This window comes from Cervus elaphus, unplaced genomic scaffold (genome assembly GCF_910594005.1).
Source record: "Cervus elaphus unplaced genomic scaffold, mCerEla1.1, whole genome shotgun sequence".
Classification (NCBI taxonomy): Eukaryota; Metazoa; Chordata; class Mammalia; order Artiodactyla; family Cervidae; genus Cervus; species Cervus elaphus.
In genome coordinates, this window is record NW_025316694.1 from 334,070 (window position 1) to 354,620 (window position 20,551).

General features: G+C 42.4%; 1 non-coding gene across 1 annotated transcript; it reads left to right on the forward strand.

The window, feature by feature from the left end:
• Window positions 1-20,453: 20,453 nt before the first annotated feature.
• On the forward strand, window positions 20,454-20,525 carry TRNAC-GCA. Its single transcript has one exon. It is a non-coding gene; the product is annotated as a tRNA-Cys (tRNA).
• Window positions 20,526-20,551: the final 26 nt, after the last annotated feature.

Below are 20,551 nucleotides of genomic sequence, written 5' to 3' on the forward strand. Positions count from 1 at the left end.
GTGCCACAGTGGGGCACACCCTCCCTTCCACGTGAATTTGCATGTGGTGCTTACCCTCTGGGTGGGCCTATACATCCAGAAAGCACCATCCACTCAGGTTGCCTGCCCCACTCCATCCCTTCTCCATGGAAACAACCTTGGCAGGCTCACTAGAACTTTATAGGAACTTCCCTGGCAGTCTGGTAGTTAAGACTCTGTGCTTCCACAGCAGGGGTCATTAGTTCGATCCCTGGTCAGGGAACTAAGATCCCCCACATGCCACCCAGCACAGCCAAAGTTTTTTTTTTTAATAATTAAAAGAACTTTGTAGAGTTTCCCACATCTTTAGGGAGTTGGGATTCACATGAATAATTCTTGGCTGAGATCAGGAGAAACCAGAACCTGTATGTAGAGAGTTTTTCACTGTGGAGTATGGTGCTGTGCCTGCAGAAGAGGCTGGCTGGGTGGCTGTGTTAACTAACAGCTGGGAGGATAAGCTTCACTCCCAGAATTAAAGAGGGACGTATGTGAATGCTTGAAAGAAATCCGTTAATCTGTGCAACTCAGATTTCAATTGCTGTATCAAGTGACAAGATATTTTTTCAGAAGTTTCTGGAATGTGCTAAGTCACAGGACCTGGTGAATGGTAATCTCTCAGGGGGGCCGTGACTGGGAGGTTGTCTCACTGTGTCAGCTTCAGGGACATCAGTGTCACAGGAACTGGGCCAGGCACATGGAGGGAGCCGTGACCAGAGACCACCAATCAGTGTGACCACAGCACTTATGTATCACCCCAGGAGAGACCATGATTCTGCATCCTTTCAGATGACACTGCGCAGTTCAAGTTCAAAATTGGTGTGGGGAGTCGAGGTAAGTGCATTCTAAAACTAAGAGGGAAAAAATCATTTTTCAAGAAAAAAAATTTTTGATGCTTCAGACACAGACTGTATTTATCATGCAGACCATCAGTTTTTTGAATAAAAATGCAAAGTTCATTTTTTATATCCCTATTTTTATTGATGTCAGTTTTGTCAATGGTACTCTTTCAGGCTGCACTTGGTTTTCACCTGTGGTCCAGTCCTTTTCTGCACTTTTCATTTTCCCATAGAGGAAGGTCATTCTTGTGGGTTGGGAAGGATCTAGCCCCAGGTGGCACAGTGGAAAAGAATCCGCCTGCCAATGCAGAAGGTGCAAGAGATGGGTTCGATCCCTGGGTTGGGTCTCCAGTGTTCTTGCCTGGGAAATCCCATGGACAGAGGAGCCTGGCGGGCTCCATGGGGGTGCAGAGAGTTGGACACGACTGAGCAACTGCACACACATAGCCCAGAAGAAAAGAACATAAGGCTGCCTCTTGCTACCGGAGGCAAGGGACTTTGAAGGACTTCAGGGAGCCCATATATGCCTTGTCACAGACTCTGCCCTTAGGAGCTCCTCTCAACAAAAGCAAGTGACTTGCTCCATGTCTTGTACCTTTTTTTTCTGGGAGTTTTAAAAAAATTTTTTAAACTTGAAATTTTTAAAACTTTTTTAAAATTTTTAAACTAAAAAATTTTTAAAACTTCAATTTTAAAAATTGAAATTTTTCCTTGAGACTCTCTGGCCACAGGACGTGAGAAGCCAAAGTTCTTGGATTTTTCAGAACTCCAGGGTAAAGCAGTTGGAGGACTTCATGAACATATTAATAAAGAAGATTACAGGAAACAAATATATATATATATATATATATATGTGTGTGTGTGTGTGTGTGTGTGTGTGTGTGTGTGTGTGTGTGTGTGTGTGTGTGTGTGTGTGTGTGTGTGTGTGTGTGTGTGTGTGTATGGGTTTATTTAGTGTGGAGTCTTAGCCACTGGACCAACAGGAAAGTGCCCATAGGAAACAATTTTTAATGTCAGGAATGACACAGAAGAGGGAAAGATTGCAGTTTCTCAAAGGACAGTCATTGAAAGAAATTAAAAGAAGTGTTATGGCAAAAAATAGAATTTTTTTTTGTCTGCGCTGTTTGCAGGATCTTAGTTCCCCAACCAGGGATTGAACCCATGCCCCCTGCAATAGAAGCATGGAGTTATAAACACTGGACCACCATGGAAAATTGTACTTTTTAAGAGAGCTGAATCATCCATATAGCTTTGTAGAAATAAGACCACCCAAAAGAGAACATGCAGGGTTTATTTATTCTGCACTTGCTATTGCAAAGGAAGAGGCCACCATCTTCTTGCTTATGGCAGAGACTCAAAGGCAGGCAGAGGAGGTAGAAAGCTTTACAGGAAAAAAAATAGTGGGGGAGGCTTCAGGTATACTGTGGAGGCTCTTGGCATGAGGAGGCTGAAGGCACTAAAGTAACTAGAAACAGCATCTTAGGTGATTCACTTGGAGAATATATTTGGCTTTCTTTGGGCAGTTTCAAGTTGGAAATTGGGGCAAAATAAAACAGGGAAGCTGGCAGTCATTGACAAAATCCTGACCATTTTGGGCTGGTGACTGCAGAGGTTACGGGAACTCCAGTTCTTTGGTTATTCATGGGCTGGCCGTTGTCTGTTTGCATATTCAGTCTCTCAGTTCCTCTCTTTTGTTCATTTTTTTGCTTGAAAGTTGATGAATACAAGGAACTTTAGAAATTCCGGCCTTCACCGCTTAGAGGCTGATTGTTCAGTCATCTCCATGGCTAACTATATTGTGAGGTATTTTTTTTAATGGGTGGATTATATTTATTTACTTTCAGTGTTTATTTATTTGGTCATGCTGAGGGAGTATGTGGAATCTTAATTCCCAGACCAGTAACCAATCTCATATCCCTTGCATTCTGGAAGCATGGAGTCTTAACCACTGGACCACCAGGGAAGTCCCTGTTGATTGTCTTTGTTTTTAATAAGAGTCATTCTAACAAATGTGAGGTAATATGCCATGGTTGTTTGGACTTGATTTTCCCTTACCTTCCTGTTGTATCATCATGTTGATCACCTGACAAGAAAGTGGCTGTTCAAAAGCATTTGGGTCCCAGACAGATGCAAAGAACCAGCATCATGACCACTAGGACAAAAACATGAACAGTTAATAAACCCTCTAAGGTTTATTGAACCAAGAATTCCAACCCAAGCCAAGCACAAATCCCATATAGACCATGAGGATCAAATTTATTACAGAGTGAAGTAACTTTGCCAGAAGGCATGTATTGTCCGTCTCAGCTTCCCTATTTCAATGACACAAGTATGGTGTTAGGAATGGCACAGATCATGACTAACCAACAAGAAATCTAAAGCAATTATTAAGCAATAATAAAGCTCTAGTGCCAGCCTCCTGGCAAAGTGCTTCTTGTAGTTCCTTTCTTAGGGGCAGTTATCCCTGAACTTGGGGCCATGGGGAGTAGTAGCCCCACATTCACAGGGAAAGGCAGACCCACCTCCACACATCTCTTCCGTCCCCTTTGCTCTGTAGGACAGCTCTAGTAAGCCTAGGTCTGTCAGAAAATTCTTGGCTTTGATGGGAACACATCCTGGGTGTGAACCTGCATATCCTACCTAGGGGCCACAGGGTGCCTGTTTCACTCGAGTGGGCCCTGAATTGTTGCAGCCCAACAAGAGCTTGAAAATCCATCCAATTGCTCTTTTTGTACCTCTGAAAGAGCTAGCTTTGCTCCACTCTTTGGCAGTGTGGAGGGAAGAGGGCCCAACCCCCTCCCCAAGGGGACCTGGGGCCTACTTCGAGAGGAAAGGGCTTTAGAGTGTTATTGAGATTTTCAGTTATTTGGACCAACTTGATGGATTTAAAGCAGACCCGGTGAATATGGGATCTGGGTGGGCTTTTTTATATGGATTTTTTTCTCTAAAGAGGGTTTTAATGTTTATTCATGTTGTAATATGCATGACTCCTGCATTCTTTTTTTCCCCATAGTAATTAAAAATAAATAACATGCCATTTACCATTTAGATATTTGTAAGCATAGAGTGTTGTAGTATGAACTACCTTTACTTCTTTTGCAAACCAGTTTAATAATGTGTACCTTGTGCATGCTTTGGAGAAACTCAGGAAACTGAGTCAGTGACTGAAATGGCCCAAGATAGCACCTTAGATAGCATCTTCATCTAAAAACAGAACCCGGGCTTCCTGGTGGTCCAGTGGCTAAGACTGGACACTCCCAAAGAAGGAGGCCCAAGTTCAATCCCTGATCCAAGAACTAGATTTCCCATGCCGCAATGAAGAGTTTGCATGCTGTAGCTAAATATCTGGCTTGCCTCAATGAAGGTCGACCTGGCGCAGTCAAATAAAAAAAAAATAAAACCAAAGGAAAGGAAGGGTATGGTTGTTGTACAGATTTACATCTTAGCTTTCCCTACTGATTAAAAAAAAAAAGGAGTTTCACAAGACTGTCATCCTTCTATCTGGTATATACCAAGGATTCCTTTGAAATGAGATTTCTCTTGTAAATGTGACTCACAGAAGAGCCGTCTTGAACTTGGGTTTCAGAGATGATCATGTGTCCTCTTTAAAAAAAAAAAGTTAATTAGGTCCAACTAATTCTCACGCTTAAGAGGTATATTTTGCAGTAGCATTTTCTTCCCTTCACTTTGGATGTATCCCAATTTGCTTACACAGTCATCTACCAAAGACATCCTGATATTTAGCTGTTACAAGTAGAGCTGCTGTTGTGTGATAGTTTTTGTCTGGATACTTTTTCAAAGCTGTTTACTAAGTGCTAAACATGTAGTGTTCAGGTCACTGGTGAGCCTTGTTTAGCTGTGGAAAAATCCAGCTAAGTTTCTCTGGCATGTGGGATCTTCCTGAGTAAGGTATCGAACTTGAGTGTCTTGCATTGTCAGGCAGAGTCTTTACCACCGAGCCACCAGAGAAGCCCCGCCCCCTCCGCTTTTTTTCAGTTTACTGGATCTAATAGGTGTGCAGTGCTACTTCACTGTTGTTTTAGTTTGTAATTTCCTAGTGATATATGATTTTGACTATTTTTGATATGCTTATTTACTATCTGTATATTTTCTTTGGCCAGGCATTCAGATTTATACATTTTTAATGAGGTTGTTTGTTCCAGATTTTTTGGTATAGTTGGAGTACAATCCTTTATCAAATATGTATTTTGTAAATGTATTTTTCTGTGGCTTGTGTGTAAGTTTTGTGAATAAGGTTTTTCACAGTTTAAATTCATAATTTTTTAAAGTTCATGTCATAAATTTTATATCTTTTTTTGGATAGACTTTAGTGTTTTGGTTTTTTTTTTGGTTAAATTTCATAAGCAAAACTGAGGTACTGTAGATACAGTTTTAAGCAAAGCTGAGGTACCATAGATACAGTTTTGCCTTTTGTCCATTGAGAAGTTTGAGTGAGGTTGGTGTAAATTGTAAAATTATGTCTACATTCATTTGATTAGATATGGCTTCCAATTATTTGTATAGTTGGTTTTGGAGATATCATGGGAAGTCAGTTTCCCTAAAGGAAACTGGGTGTGTTCCATGAAACATGAACTGTCTTTGTTCCCTGGGAATCACTTTCTGCTTTTTCTGGCTTTGGATTTGACTTGTTTGGATATCTCATACTAGCGGAATCACAGAACGTTTGTCCTTTTTTGGTCTGGTGTATTTCACTTAATATAATGACCCTAAGGTTAATCCAGATTGTAGCATTGTCAGAATTACCATCTTTGAAGGGCTGAATCATATTCCATTGTGTGTATACCACAGTTTGTTTATGGAATTGGCTGTCCGTGGACACTTAGATTGCTTCTGTTTGTTGGCCAGTGTGACTCATGCTATTATGAATATGACTGCAGAAATATGCAGTTTTTCAGCCCCTTTTTTCAAACCTTTTGGGTACATAGCATGATTTAGAATTGAAATATATGTTCATTCCATGTGTTAGTTTTGGAGTAATTTCTGTAATGTCTTACACAGTGGCAGAACCATTTAAGACCATTTCATACCATTTCAGTATGGTAGAATACTGTTCAAGCTTTTGAATATACCTTGTGTTGCATATTCATTCACCCACCGATGGACACTTGAATGGGTTCTACCTTTGGGCTATTGTGAATAATGTCGTTATGAATATTTGCGTATCAGTTTGTATTTGAATTATTAACAAATACATAGTACTATATATGAAAGAAACCACAAGGACCTACTGTATAGTTTAGGAAACTGTATTGAATATCTTATGATAACATATAATGGAACAGAATCTCAAAAGGAATATATGAAAAAGACATAATACCATGATAATTATTGTGCCAACACTATGAGTTATCATAACACTAGTCAACATGTATTTATACATGCCACTAAAATATTCACATCTGTAAGTATATTTCACTGCTTGATTATGTAAAAATAAAGAATTCAAACAGAGAATAAATAAACTTCCCATCATTGATCATCATCACTTATGCACTATTACTACCTGTAATACTCATTGTATAAGTGCTGGACTAGGAATTTACATTCGTGTAAACCAAGAGATTGTGAAGGTATAAGGAAGTATAACTTATTTAATTCCTTAATGAAGGATTATAGAACTCTATGTACATGAAGTGAATGAAAGTCCAATGGTTTAATTGAGCCACATTCTTACTAGAGTGATGAGCTTCCACCCCACCCAATGTTAGCTCACAATTAAATCCTGCAGTCACCTGGCCTCAATGTCTGCTTCCTGCCATCCAGAAAGAAAAGGTGAGGAAGTCCTGACAAAAGCATTGCTATTTTTCTTTTTTTGATTTGTATTTTATTGCAGGGCTTGGCAAAAAGAGGGCCTAACCTGTTTTTAGAGTTCCATCCCAAGGCTTGCTCTGGCATGTTACATATGTTAACAAACTGCTGATTATTTTCAACAAAGGACAATGATCTACACTTCACTATCTGTTGCTTGAGCTGGAATAGTAGGCATCCCTTTAAGTGCAGTCCTTCATGCTGAAGTAGGCATACCTGAAGCAATAGCATAAGAGGAACACATTTATCATGTAGACATCACATCCCATGAATTTGTAATAATTTTTCAGTTATACCCATCATCATTGGAGGAACTGACTTGTCCCAGTAATAACTGGAGTACCCAACATAACAGTTGCTTGACTAAACAATACGCTTACGAGTACTTCTTCCAATGTTCTTTCTCCTACTTTGGTCATGAACAGGAGAAGCGGATGGCAGTGGTTCTTGAAATGTATATTGATTCCTAGGTGGCACAGTCGGTAAATAATCTGCCTACCAGTGCAGGAGATGGAAGTGATGTGGGTTTGATCCCTGGGTCGGGAAGATAACAATTCATATACTCGTTTTATGTGATTAAGTTTTATACTCATGAGTTTTTTTCTTCTGTATACAGAATATATAGTTGGACCATAAAGAAAGCTGAGCGCAGAAGAATGGATGCTTTTGAACTGTGGTGTTGGAGAAGACTCTTGAGAGTCCCTTGGACTGCAAGGAAATCCAACCAGTCTATCCTAAAGGAAATCAGTTCTGGGTGTTCATTGGAAGGACTGATGTTGAAGCTGAAACTCCAATATTTTGGCCACCTAATGTGAAGAGCTGACTCATTTGAAAAGACCCTGATATTGGGAAAGATTGAATGCAGGAGGAGAAGGGGACGACAGAGGATGAGATGGTTGGATGGCATCACCAACTCAATGGACACGAGTTTGGGTAAACTCTGGGAGTTGGTGATGGACAGGGAGGCCTGGCATGCTGCGGTTCATGGGGTCGCAAAGAGTTGGACACGACTGAGCAACTGAACTGAACTGAACAGAAAAACAAATGCTGTTCAAGGACACTGAAAGAACCCTAATGTTGAAAATCAGATCTGTGTTGTGAGCAATGCTTGGAAATCCATGAGTTGAAGCATAGTATTATGCCTATCATCCTTGTAGTTTCCTCAGTGAAATACGTTGAGAAAGCTCTTCATTCATGGCATAGATTCATGAAGAAGCTAAATAGCATTACTCCTTTACATTGACAACTGTGAATTTAAATCTCCTGTGAATCATGTGTGACAACCACACATACCAACATGATTTATTAGTATTATATCAATATTTTTAGTCCTATTTCATGGAGAAGGCAATGGAACCCCACTCCAATATTCTTGCCTGGAAAATCCCATGGACAGAGGAGCCTGGTAGGCTGCAGTCCATGGGGTCGCTAAGAGTCGGGCACGACTGAGTTACTTCACTTTTGCTTTTCACTTTCATGCATTGGAGAAGGAAATGGCAACCCACTCCAGTGTTCTTGCGTGGAGAATCCCAGGGACAGAAGAGCCTAGTGGGCTGTCTTCTATGGGGTCACACAGAGTCGAACACGACTGAAGCAACTTAGCAGCATTGTATTTCAACTAAAAATATCAATATACAATTGTACATGAAGTCAAGACATAAAATCAGGGCAAATACAAAATATTCCATCCTTTGAGAACGGGAGCGAAAAATCTATCGCTTTGCCTATTGCATTTTTATGTATTAGATCCTTAAGTATTTTATTCACCACACCCAACTGAATGATTCACCAATGTTTCAGAGAGGAAAGGATCATTTCTCTTTAACAATGAGTAGTTCAGCTCCTCTCAAAGCAAATATCGGATGGTAATAACTATGAAGGACGAAGTTGATTATTCATATTTATATTACTCATTCATTAGCTTGACAAAGGTACTAGATCTGTTACCACATTTTAAAAAAAATAATATCTGCATGTGACAGTGCAAGTAGCTCAGTCATGCCTGACTCTTTGTGACCCCATGGACTATACAGTCCATGGAATTCTCTAGGCCAGAATACTGGAGTGAGTAGCCTATCCCTTCCCCAGGGGATCTTCCTGACCCAGGAATCAAACCAGGGTCTCCTGCATTGCAGGCAGGTTCTTTACCAACTGAGCTATTAGGGCTTCCCTGGTGGTTCAGTTGGTAAAGAATATCTGCATAACTGTCTATAAATTTGGAATTAGCAATCTGTCTGTGAGCAGGACTGGTCATAAGCAGCTTCTGTGATAAAACAGAAGCATGACTGTCTGACTGTCCTCTACAAGGATCTTTCACTATTCTTGTGCTAGTGAACATGGAAAGTATTAGGTTCGGTTTCTAAGTGAGAATTACAGTGAGAAACTAATGGCTAATATCACAGCTGGCCATTTAAGTACTTAATGGGTGAAGCAATCCTAGCCCTACCAAGTAGTAACCATCATGAAATTAGGTATTGTCATTGTAGCCTTGTTCCTTGAATTTGTAGTGTTCTTGGTTGTGTTATTCAAGAATATGCCTTCACCCTGTCAATAACACATATTTCATAACACATAGCGATGCACTCAACCGATGTGCATCCTACAGTAAATCCCAGCCCTGATGTCTTTTAGGAGCCTCTCCGGCCATTGTCATAATTTTGTGTGAGACCGTGAAAGCTCAGTGTTTTTATTATGCTTGTGCTTATGATGGGAGGTCTGAGAAGGCACTTCTGAAGGTTTATTCCTACCAGTTGTTATCATTTTTATAGAGTCTTTAAGGTTTAATCACTGAGGTGTTGCTTCTACACTTGTACTAGGCTGAGTAGCAACATGCCCTTTCTCCCTAAGTGCAGTAGAAGTCATTCCCACTTCCCAACATGCCTGTCTTCTGTCCTCTGAAGTATGTATTGCTTGAGCTCACCATAGCCTGGTAGATGGAAATCGTCAGGATATTCTAGAAAGTGTTTTTATTGCAGTCTCTTCAGGAGGTTACAATAGCTGCAAACCTCAGGATTATACAAAGCACTTTTTACAACCTCAGATGAAGGAGAAGTCAACACTCGTGACAGCCACAGGCTTCCATGGCCTGTACATGATCGTGGGCTTTGCTTTCATAGTCATCCTGTTTCTTATACGAACTAAGATGTCACTGTATTTTTATTAATCATCATTTTATCTTTGATGTTTTTTAGATATATTATGGATTTTCCTATATATCTTCACTTATTAATGAGGGTCTTATGTTAGTAGTAGTTACTAAGACTGACTTCCAATCAGTTAGCTGTGGTAGAATAGGAAAAAGAATGACCAACTGTATATTTTTAACATTATGTATTAATATATTATTAGTTTTATTTGCAGTCATCCAACTCTAACTTTCTGAAATAAACACTCAGAAAAATCATGTCCTTTTGAATGTTCATTTGACTGTATAGGAGCATGGCAATGTTATTAAATTGTTTAGTTTCCATTATGTTTCTCCTGTTTGATGTAGATATCGGCCTTTGGTTCTATCACAAGCATTGCAAGTTAAAAAAAAATTAATTAGAGCTGCAGTGGTAGTTTTACTGTTAGCACTAAGTATAGCATAATGTGAACACAGAAGAGGTTAGAGTAGACCAAATATGAAAGTTAGTTTAAAAGAAAATATACAATGTTGAATGATTACAGTAGGATTAAATTTATAGATATGAAGTTCCTTTAGTATTATTCTATCCTTTCAGTTTCTTTTGCAGGGGTGTTAATGTACAGATTCCAGTACCATGGCTAGAGTGAATAATGCTATCATTATTCATGAGAGCAACTCTACTAATTCTTAATGCTCATGTCACTCAAGGTATTTTAATACCTATTATGTTATTAGTGTTTGTAGTTTGTGAAGTCACATAAGTTGTATTCATTCAAGCAATAGTATCAAACAGCTATGGCATCAATTATAGATGTGAATAGATATAGAATGTGAATCTTTTTCACTGTGACGTTATTATTTAAGGTATTCTATTAATACCAGTAAAAAAGCTGTACAGAAATAATATAATGTTTATTAAGAAAACAAGATTTACTAATTCATTTTATTATTCTATTTCTTTTAAACTGATTTAATGACAACAGGCTTAATTTTTCATTAATTTGTATGACCATCAGCAGTTTGACCAAGTTGAAGAACATGGCTCGTTCGTAGTCTTCCTCATCAGCTCACTCCATCTACTAGCTTTAAAATTATTTAGTACAGAACTCAAACACTGTTTAGGTGTTAATCCAGTGTTTTGTTTGATTATCATGCAGGATCATTTTAAAAGTAAAAGTACCATGGGATGTTTTCATACCTATTGAGGATTTACTTCATTTATTTTGGTCATACTTGTTTAATTTTCTGTCTTACAGTCTTGTTCATAGATCAAAGCTATTAAATATTGAAAATGACACTTGAAATGGTCATCTTTATTTTTCATCTGTTTTTAAATTCCTTGTGAGGTTATTCATTGGTAGTTTATAAAACTGAATGGATTGTGTGTAGCCATACTTTCTTATTGTCATTCTGTGAATTTGAAAAATGTCTGAAGTTGTTTATGCCTTAAACATTAATACAGATGATGTCCAATATTTATCTGAATAGACTTGCTTTCAATTTGTAGTTTCCTATGCGTATGTCTTTCTTTATGGATTTGGGTAGAACTTGTATTGGAACACTGAAAAATCTGTTAGAGCAACCATACTGACCTTTTTTCTGATGGTCATAATTAAGATTTTCATTGTCAATGGTGAGTATGACATTTGTACTGTCATTTTGTGTTGGGAGCCGCTGGGATGCACCCAGTCCATGACAAGGTCATGGGACGAGAGAGGAACCTGCAAGGCAGCTCTTCCTTACATGGGGCTGCCCCGGGGGCCCAATATGTCCCCTCTGGAGCCACTGGGACGAGAAAGGAACCTGCAAGGCAGCTCTTCCCCTCGAGGTTTTCCCAGGGGCCCAGCATGTCTCCGTCTTCCTTCTGTCTTACTGTTGCTGGGCTTTCTATTAATTTTTGGAAATGATAATATATAGTAATAAGGCCTCGCTGGAAAAGTCCAAGCCTTTTTGGAAATGTTTAAGATTGCTCTGGCTCAGGACACGACCATAAACATCAAGTCATAAAAGAAAAGGCCACGGGTATAGTTTGGCTGCTTGCCTAAAAGATTATAACGTTCTAGAATAGAAAAGAGTAGAGGTATTTAGATTTAGAAGTAGATATACTGCTTTAGTTTACTTGCTCCTTGGTTGAAAGGGTTTTCACTATTGCTATTTCCTTGCTGTTATTTGTTCGTTGCTTCCCTTTCTTTAAACAACATGGGATATTATGGGTATTTTTGTAAAATTAGAAAATGGGGTATATAGGATTTTAATAGAAGATTTATATTAACCAGCTTTACTGCCATTATCTTACTATTAATAGAGGTGTTTTGCTGCTTTAGAGGTGTTTTTGCTGTTTAATAATTAATCGTTGTAAATTGAGATTTTGTGGTTTCAGGTAAAGAAAAATATCAGGTTTTTCTCATGGTACTATTTTCAGAAATGTCAAACATGTTACTGTAACCCTTCCCATGTATTGTTTTATTGTCTAAAGAATTTACACTATACCTGAGATTTGTAAAACATTGTTTTTGTTAGAGTGAAAATGTTAGGCCATTGAGGCAAGAAGACTATGTACGGGACATTTAAGTATAAACCCTGTAATCAGAAACGTTCTAGATGAATGCTTAGGGGAAAAACATGTGGAAAAAAAAATATTGATGGAAGCACAAACCAATATCTGATGTAATATGTGGTGACTTAAGGTGGAGGTAACATTCATTCTATAAAAACTGAGTTATCCTAAAAATAAAAAAAAAAAGCTACCTCTTCTACACAATGTCTGTGTGTGTGTGTGTGTCTGTCTTCTTCCTCGCTGACGCCACTCATCCCTTGGGTATTCCTGGTCCTGCTGGGGCTGGACCTCGGCAATTTTGCTCAATGCTTTGAATCCTAGTGGAAAAACATGCTGTTAATCCTACTTTTGTGAGGATTGAAACCACCGTAAAAACTGGAATTTGTTTAAACATTTTTGGTTTAAATATATCTTGTGTATATAATTATCCAGATTACTGTTGGGTATTAGATTGCTATGTTACAATATGTATGACATACATGAGTTCCACTGTTATTGATAGGATATGTGGTGGAGAGGTATTTGGTGGTGCAAGTGATTTAAATGATGTGTTCACAGTGTTTATATTCCTGTTATGCGGTTAATGGGTCTTGGATTCACATTTGAAATATGACTCCCTTGTCTTTTGTGATGCATGAGAAGTGCTGAAATTGAAGATGATGCAGGTTAAGTCTAGGGTTGAGGGTGTGAGTAGGGTGGGGGGGAGGGTGTGGGTTAGGTTAAGGGTGTGGATTAGGGTGTGGGTTACATTGCGGCTTAGGGGTTAGAAGTTAGGGGTGTGGGTGAGGGTGAGGGCTGAGGGGTGAAGGTGTCAGGTTAGGGTTGGGGTGATGCGTTAGGGTTAGGGTGTCAGGTTAGGGTTAGAGTGTCGTGTTGGGGTTAGGGTTAGGGCAAGGGTGAAGGCAGTTTCGCCTGGGACCTTATGGAGGGGCCTCACAGTCAAAGGTAAAGGCAGAGTCACATTCACAAGTCTGTTCCATCCCCTTTGCTCTATAGTAGAGCTCTAGTAAGCCTAGGCCTGTTAGGAAAACTCTTGGCTCCTGTGGGGACACACCCTGTGTGTGAATCTGCATACCGGACCTAGGGGCCACAGGGCGCCTGTTTCCTTCTGGGAGAGGGGACCCTGAAGCGGTGTTGCCTGGCAACAGCTTGAAAATCCATTAAATTGCACTTTACATACCTCTGACAAAGCTAGTTTTGCTCCACCTTTTCGCCATTTGGAAGCAAGCCCTTCATACCCTCTTCCCAAGTAGGCAATGGGCCTACTTTGAGTAGAAAGGCCCCTTGAGGAGCTGAGCCCAGGAAGGCACCCAGTCATGTCAAACATACTCCCACTGCTTGCTTCTTCATGGGCAGTATCACTATCAGCTAGGAATGTCTTTGCAAGGATTGCAAAGGGAAGGAGAGATACATGGCCCTGCCTCTGAAACTTCAGTCCTCTGAGCAGAACTGGAATTCAATTGTATCAGTGAAACTGTGCCTTCCAAAGAGGCTTGCAAACACACGCCGGGTGGCTGCCTCTTCTTCCCGGAAGAAGGCTCCCTTTCCCTGCAGCCTGCGAACTCCCTGTCCCAGCCTCCTGTAAAAGCGCTTCTTGGAGTTCCTTCTTGGAGTTCCTTTCTTAGTGGCAGTTATCCCTGAACTTGGGGCCATAGGGAGTAGCCCCACACTCACAGGGAAAGGCAGACCCACCTCCACACATCTCTTCTGTCCCCTTTGCTTTGTAGGACAACTCTAGTGAGCCTAGGTCTGTCAGAAAATTCTTGACTTTGACGGGAACACACCCTGTGTGTGAACCTGCATACCCGACCTAGGGGCCACAGAGCACCTGTTTTGCTCGAGTGGGCCTTGAAGCAGTACAGCCTAGCGAGAGCTTGAAAATCCATCCAATTGCTCCTTTCTTACCTCTGACAGCTAGCTTTGCTCCACCCTTTGGCAGTGTGGAGGGAAGAGGGCCCAACCCCCTCCCCAAGCGGACATGGGGCCTACTTTGAAAGGAAAGGCCCCTTGAGGAGCTGAGCCCATCAAGGCACCCAGTCATGTCAAACATACTCCCACTGCTTGCTTCTTCATGGGCAGTACCACTATCAGCTTGGAATGTCTTTGCAAGGATCGCAAAGGGAAGGGGAGATACATGACCCTGCCTCTGGAACTTCAGTCCTCTGAGCAGACCTGAGAGCTCTAGGGGGCCTAGGACTGTCAGGAAAATTCTTGGCTCCTACGGGGACACACCCCGTATGTGAACCTGCATACCGGACCTCGGGGCCACAGTGTGCCTGCTTCTCTCGGTGTGCCTGAAGCAGTGCAGCCTAGCAACAGCTGTTGAGCCTAGGTCTGTCTGGAACATTCTTGGGTCCTGCGGGGAAAACACCCTGTGCACACCCCTGGATACCGGGCCTAGGGGCCAAAATTCTCACATGTCTCCTGGGGAGCCCTAACACAGTGTGACCTAGCAACTGCTTGAAAATCCATCCCATTGCTGTTTTCCTCCTTCTGATACAGCTAGCATTGCTCCTTGCTTTGGGATATCTCAAGCAAGGGGCAAGTCCATAACTGCTCGCCTGGGGCCCAATGGATGTGCAAGGTGCCCTCGACCAGGTGACCCCAGCATGGCACCTGGCCCCCTCAGACACACTCCCGCAGCCTTCTTCCTCATGGGCAGCACCTCTCTGACCCAGGAATGTGTTTGCAAGGCTCGGAATGTGTAGGGAGACACACGGCCCTGACTCTGGAATTGAGGTCCTCGGGGTAGGCCTGCAGGTCTGACATCTGAGAAGCAAAACACTTGCTGCAAATAGAGGCCTGAAAACACACTCTCTGTGTATGCCTTTCCTTCCTCCAAGGAAGATAGCTTTCCCAGTCTCCTGCGTGCTGAGTGTCACACAGCTGGAATGCACTTGCGTGGAGGTCATGATTCAGTGGCAATGGCCCCTGAGGCCCTGTGCCCAGGTAGGGCTCCCACACTCACAGGCAAATCAAAGCAACTTCCAAAAGAGTCAGCTCTTCGCATCTAGTGGCCAAAGTATTGGAGTTTCAGGTTCAATATTAGTCTTTCCAATGTATATTCAGACTTGATTTCCTTTAGGATGGAGTGGTTGGGTCTTCTTATAGTCTAAGCGACCTTCAAGCATCTTCTTCAGCACCACAGTGCAAAAGCATCATATCTTTGGCTGTCAACTTTCTTTATAGTCCATCTTTCACATCCATACATGACATGGAAAAACCTTAGCCTTGACTAGACGGATCTTTGTTGGCAAAGCAACGTCTCAGCTTTTTAATATGCTGTCTAGCTTGGTTATCACTTTCCTTCCAAGTCGTAAGCATCTTTTAATTTCATGGCTGCAGTCACCATCTGCAATGATTTCCGAGCCCCGAAAAATAAAGTCTGCCGCTGTTTCCACTGTTTTCCCATCTATTTGACGAGAAGTGATGAGACTGGATGCAATGATCTTAGTTTTCTGAATGCTGAGCGTTAAGCTAACTTTTTCACTCTCCTCTTTCTCTTTCATCAAGAGACTCTTTAGTTCTTCACTTTCTGCCATCAGGGTGGTGTCATCTGCATATCTGAGGTTATTGATATTTCTCCCAGCAATCTTGATTCCAGTTTGTGCTTCATCCAGCCCAGCATTTCTCACAATGCACTCTGCATATAAGTTAAATAAGCAGGGTGCCAATATACAGCCTTGACATATTCCTTTTCCTATTTAGAACCAGTCTGTTGGTCCAGGTCCAGTTCTGTTTCTTCCTGACCTGCATATAGGTCTTTCAAGAGGCAGGTCAGGTGGTCTGGTATTCCCATCTCTTTCAGAATTTTCCCCAGTTTATTGTGATACATGCAGTCAAAGGCTTTGGCATAATCAATAAAGCAGAAATAAGTGTTTTTCTGGAACTCTCTTGCTTTTTCAATGATCCAGTGGATGTTGGCAATTTGATCTCTGGTTCCCCTGCCTTTTCTAAATCCATCTTGAACATTTGGAATTTCACGGCTGACGTATTGCTGAAGTCTGGCTTGGAGAATTTTGAGCATTACTTTACTAGCCTGTGAGATGAGTCCAGTTGTGTGACAGTTTGGACATTCTTTGTCATTGCCTTTCTTTGAGACTGGAATGAAAACTGACCTAACAACCTAGATGTTTTCAATTGCATATGCTAAAAGAACTGCCTTTGCAGTTTCCAAGGAAAAGTTTCATTTTAACCAATTTTTTCTGAAGTCCAAGGAATATCATGGCCATCCTCCATCAAAAAGTCATCTTTCTTTTATGTAATCATAGTTTCATGCCTAAATTATAGACCAACTCATGCTCAAATTGGCTCTGATATCAGGGGCAGATCAGCTAGCTGATAAAAAGCTTGGATTGCCCCTCTGGAGGAAAGTGAGACCTTGGTCCCATGAGAAGAATCTGAGGGCTTAAGGGAATTTGCAGGAGTGGGGAAAGCTTGGTCCATCCTACATGTACCATAATCTTAAATAATGCTTATTTACTTTACAGAAGTAAAAACAGATGATAAAAACAAATATAAATCACTGAAAGGTAAATAAATTCATCATCTGTGATTGAAAGCTGCATTCTAAGAAAAATTTGTTCTCTTAAACTAGTAAGGAGACTAAATTCCAGTCTGGTACCAGCTTACCAGATAACAAACAAAAACCGTTGTTTATGGGTAAGCTTAGGAAAGTCTTTTCCATGTATCTTGAAGTAGCAGTATTTTTGCAAATGCATCAGTGTGAAACAATGGAAGGCATGTTTAAAACCTGATTAGATAGAAATTGACAAAGTAAATCTGGTCACTGCTGTGACTTGAAACACTTTAATATGATAACTAGAATTATAACTGACAGCATTTTACCAGGACATATCAGATTTTCATGGATGTCACATAGTTTCTAGGATATCTACATTAGTAACTGAAGGAGTCTTTGGGCTAAGGAAAGAAAACAACAGTCTCAAAGGCCCTTGCTTGTATCATTTAACTTCAGAGAAAACAAAATCGAACTTTAGGTCCCACCCTGAGGCTCCAGGCCAGTTGTATCTATCTGGAACTTATTACCCCCTGCCCAGGGGACTTATCACCCCCTGACCAACTACAAATGCTATCTCTCTCTCCTTCTTTTCTGCCTCAGCCCAAACTATACCTTACAGTAACATCCACCATATAACTTGGGAAGATTCATCACTCCTTCTGACAGCACTTCCCATGTAGTTTAACATGCCAAACGAACTCAGGTTGTTTAATATCTCTCTTTGGGAGGTCTCAGGGGCCCTCTGAAGCATCCCAAAGTTAGCTAGAAGTCAATTATTTAGGAAGGTTTGTTCATAAATATCGAAAGGGTTTATAACAGTCAGGTAGGCTGTGAAAAAATATTTATCCACTTAGCCAAAGTTAACAAAAGATTTCAAAGGTAAACCTAGGACAGATCATTTAAGAGGTAAAGAAATTCAAAATCCACTAGCAAAGGCAGTTCAACATCTCAAGAAACCTTGTACTAGGCACAAAACTCTTTTCTGGGGGTCCACTTTCCATAAAACCTCCTTATCCCATTCTGTACCCATTCCTTTGCTTCTCCCATTCTGAAACTGCCACCTGTAAGTCAGAACTACTTCTTTTTCCTTCATCAAATGCGATTTCATTCCTCGTACCTTCTTTAATTACAAGTCATACATTTTTCCTTAAGCAACCGAGAGCTGACTTTTATATTGGCATTTTACAGATTGGTGAACATACGTATCAGTGATACTATCTAAAAAAAAAAAAAAAAAAGCTTTCTTACACTGCACATCTCAGCATGGCACCAGACACTATTCATGGATAGCCAAAATCTCTTTAGTTGCTGTGTAAGACGAAGGCCCTGTCAAGTGGTGAATGTTTCAGAACCTTAATTTATGAAATGACCTAGCTATTCAATACACTGTCATCACTTAGTTTAGCACAACCATAGACATTCAGGTAGCCAAGATCTGGAGAAACTATTGTAAATTCAGCTCAGTTCAGTTGCGTCTGACTCTTTGCGACCCCATGGACTGCAGGCTGCCAGGCTTCCCTGTCCATCACCAACTCCCGGGGCTTGCTCAACCTCCTGTCCATCGAGTCAGCGATGCCATCCAACCATCTTATCCTCTGTTGTCCCCTTCTCCTCTGCCTTCAATCGAGACTACTATAGACAGATATTTTAAAGTATAATTATTTTTAATAGCTTACCTAAAAGCTCATATCGCATTTCCATTTTTTAGGAGTGTTTTTGGTTTGTTTTTAGAGGTACTTTCTTTGTTGACCAGTCTGTGAGAGAGATAACAATATAGCAATATTTAAGTTATAGTAAACCTAGGCACTGTGAAAAGTTTATGCTTAATGTTAATGACTCTTAAACATGTCTATATTAGAGTAGTGAAAAAAATAAAATACTAGATATTTACTATTGACTAGTTCCCAATTCACATGAATCCAAAATTCATTTAGGTCCATTTTTTTCTTGTATTTAGAGCTTTTTTTCCCTTGTATTTAGAAATATTAGAGTATTTCTTTGCATTTCTTGAGGGCTTCCTTTTCTTTAGATTATTTAAATAAGAACTCACTCACAGCTTCAGCAATATTATCAAAAAACAGAAGACTCACACTGAGACATACAGAAATCCACACAGAGATCTTCTAGTTTTCCGCCTAAGATTGAAAATATCTCTTTGACTCCCCGTTTTTTGGGGGGACGGGGGTGTTGAAGTTCTCATTTGCCCAAGGCTGAGGTCTCAGGCAAAGTGGGCATTGTTTTCTAAGGAAATGGTTAACTTCAAGCTTTGCCCTAGGCAGGCCTTTGTAACAAGCTCTGTTTTTAATTGATATGCAAAAGAACCAGCTTTACAGTTTCCAAGAAAAAAAGTTTGTTTGTTTTTTTTTTTTAATTTTTATTTTAACCAGTTTTCTCTGGTTCTATAGAACATCATGGCCATCCTAGGTCAGGTCATCGTTCCTTTCTGTAGTCATAGTTTTATCCCTGGATTATAGACAGATCAGCTGACAAATTTTCCATAGTTGAACCTGGGGAAGGATCATTAATGTGGCTGGATTGGAAGGTAAGGGAGGGAAAGCCGTCTGGGAGGAGGGGCCCCGCAGGAGACTGTGGCGGGGGGCGGGGAGCGGGGGGCGGCGTGGAGAGTGCGGGTCGGGTGGGAAAGACGGCTCTCCTCCGCCTTCCCGCCCGCCCCTCCATCCTCGGCCGGGCGCCCCCCGCCACCCTTGCCCCGCGCCCGGTGGCGGCGTCTCCGGTGTCCCTCTTCCGCCCGACCTCCCCGCCAAGTTCCCTCGAGGTTGGGTCCGAGGGTTGGGGTGGGGGGGGTGGGGGGGGTGGTGGGATGTGCTCAGCGCGCCCCCACCCCACCGCAGGCGCCTTGCCCGCGGCACCGGCCATGGCTGCCTTCCCCCCAGCCGCAGACCGCACAGCGCGGATCCTCCGGTCGCGTCTTGCGGGCTGTGCGGCGTGACGGCTGGCGGCTCCCCGTCGCTGGGCCGCTTGCCTGCCCGACGCGTCCCGCCGCTGGCCCTGGACCTGTTTGCCTCAGCCGGTCGTCGTCCGCTGCTCTGGGCCTGCCGCGCGGTCGCCAGACGCCTCCTCACGCCCTCCGAGCCTCCGGGCTTGCTCCCGGCCACCCCTCCCCACGCCTCGCGCGGCTGTCTTGTCTCTCGCCCTGTCACCTCTGTCGTGTCCCTGCCCGCTTGGCGCCACGCTTCCCGTCCTCTCTGCCCTTGGTGGTGGAGGGAGGAGGGTGCCTGGGCCGCGGGCGCGGGTAGGGGGCCCCGGTGGTTGAGGGGAGAGGACGGGGTCCCTGGGGGGCGGCCGTACCGGTGTAGGAGGTGGTGGGGGAGGGCTCTGCCCGTTTCGGGGGGATGTGGGGGTGGTCTTTTGGCGTCGGCGGGGACCTCCGGGCGGCGGTCGACTGGCGCACTGGGGGCCCCCATGCGTCACGGGCCCGGCAGGGTCGAGGCCCGCGGGCGGGGACGCGGCGGCGGTGGTGGTGGTCGAAATCCGGCCGGTGGCCCGCAGGGCGTGCCTTGCGCCTCGCCCGCCGCCCCCTCTCCAGGTACCTAGCGAGGGGCTTCCCTGGTGGCTCAGATGGGAAAGCGTCTGCCTGCAGTGCGGGAGACCCAGGTTCGATCCCTGGCTTGGGAAGATCCCCTGGAGTAGGACTTGGCAAT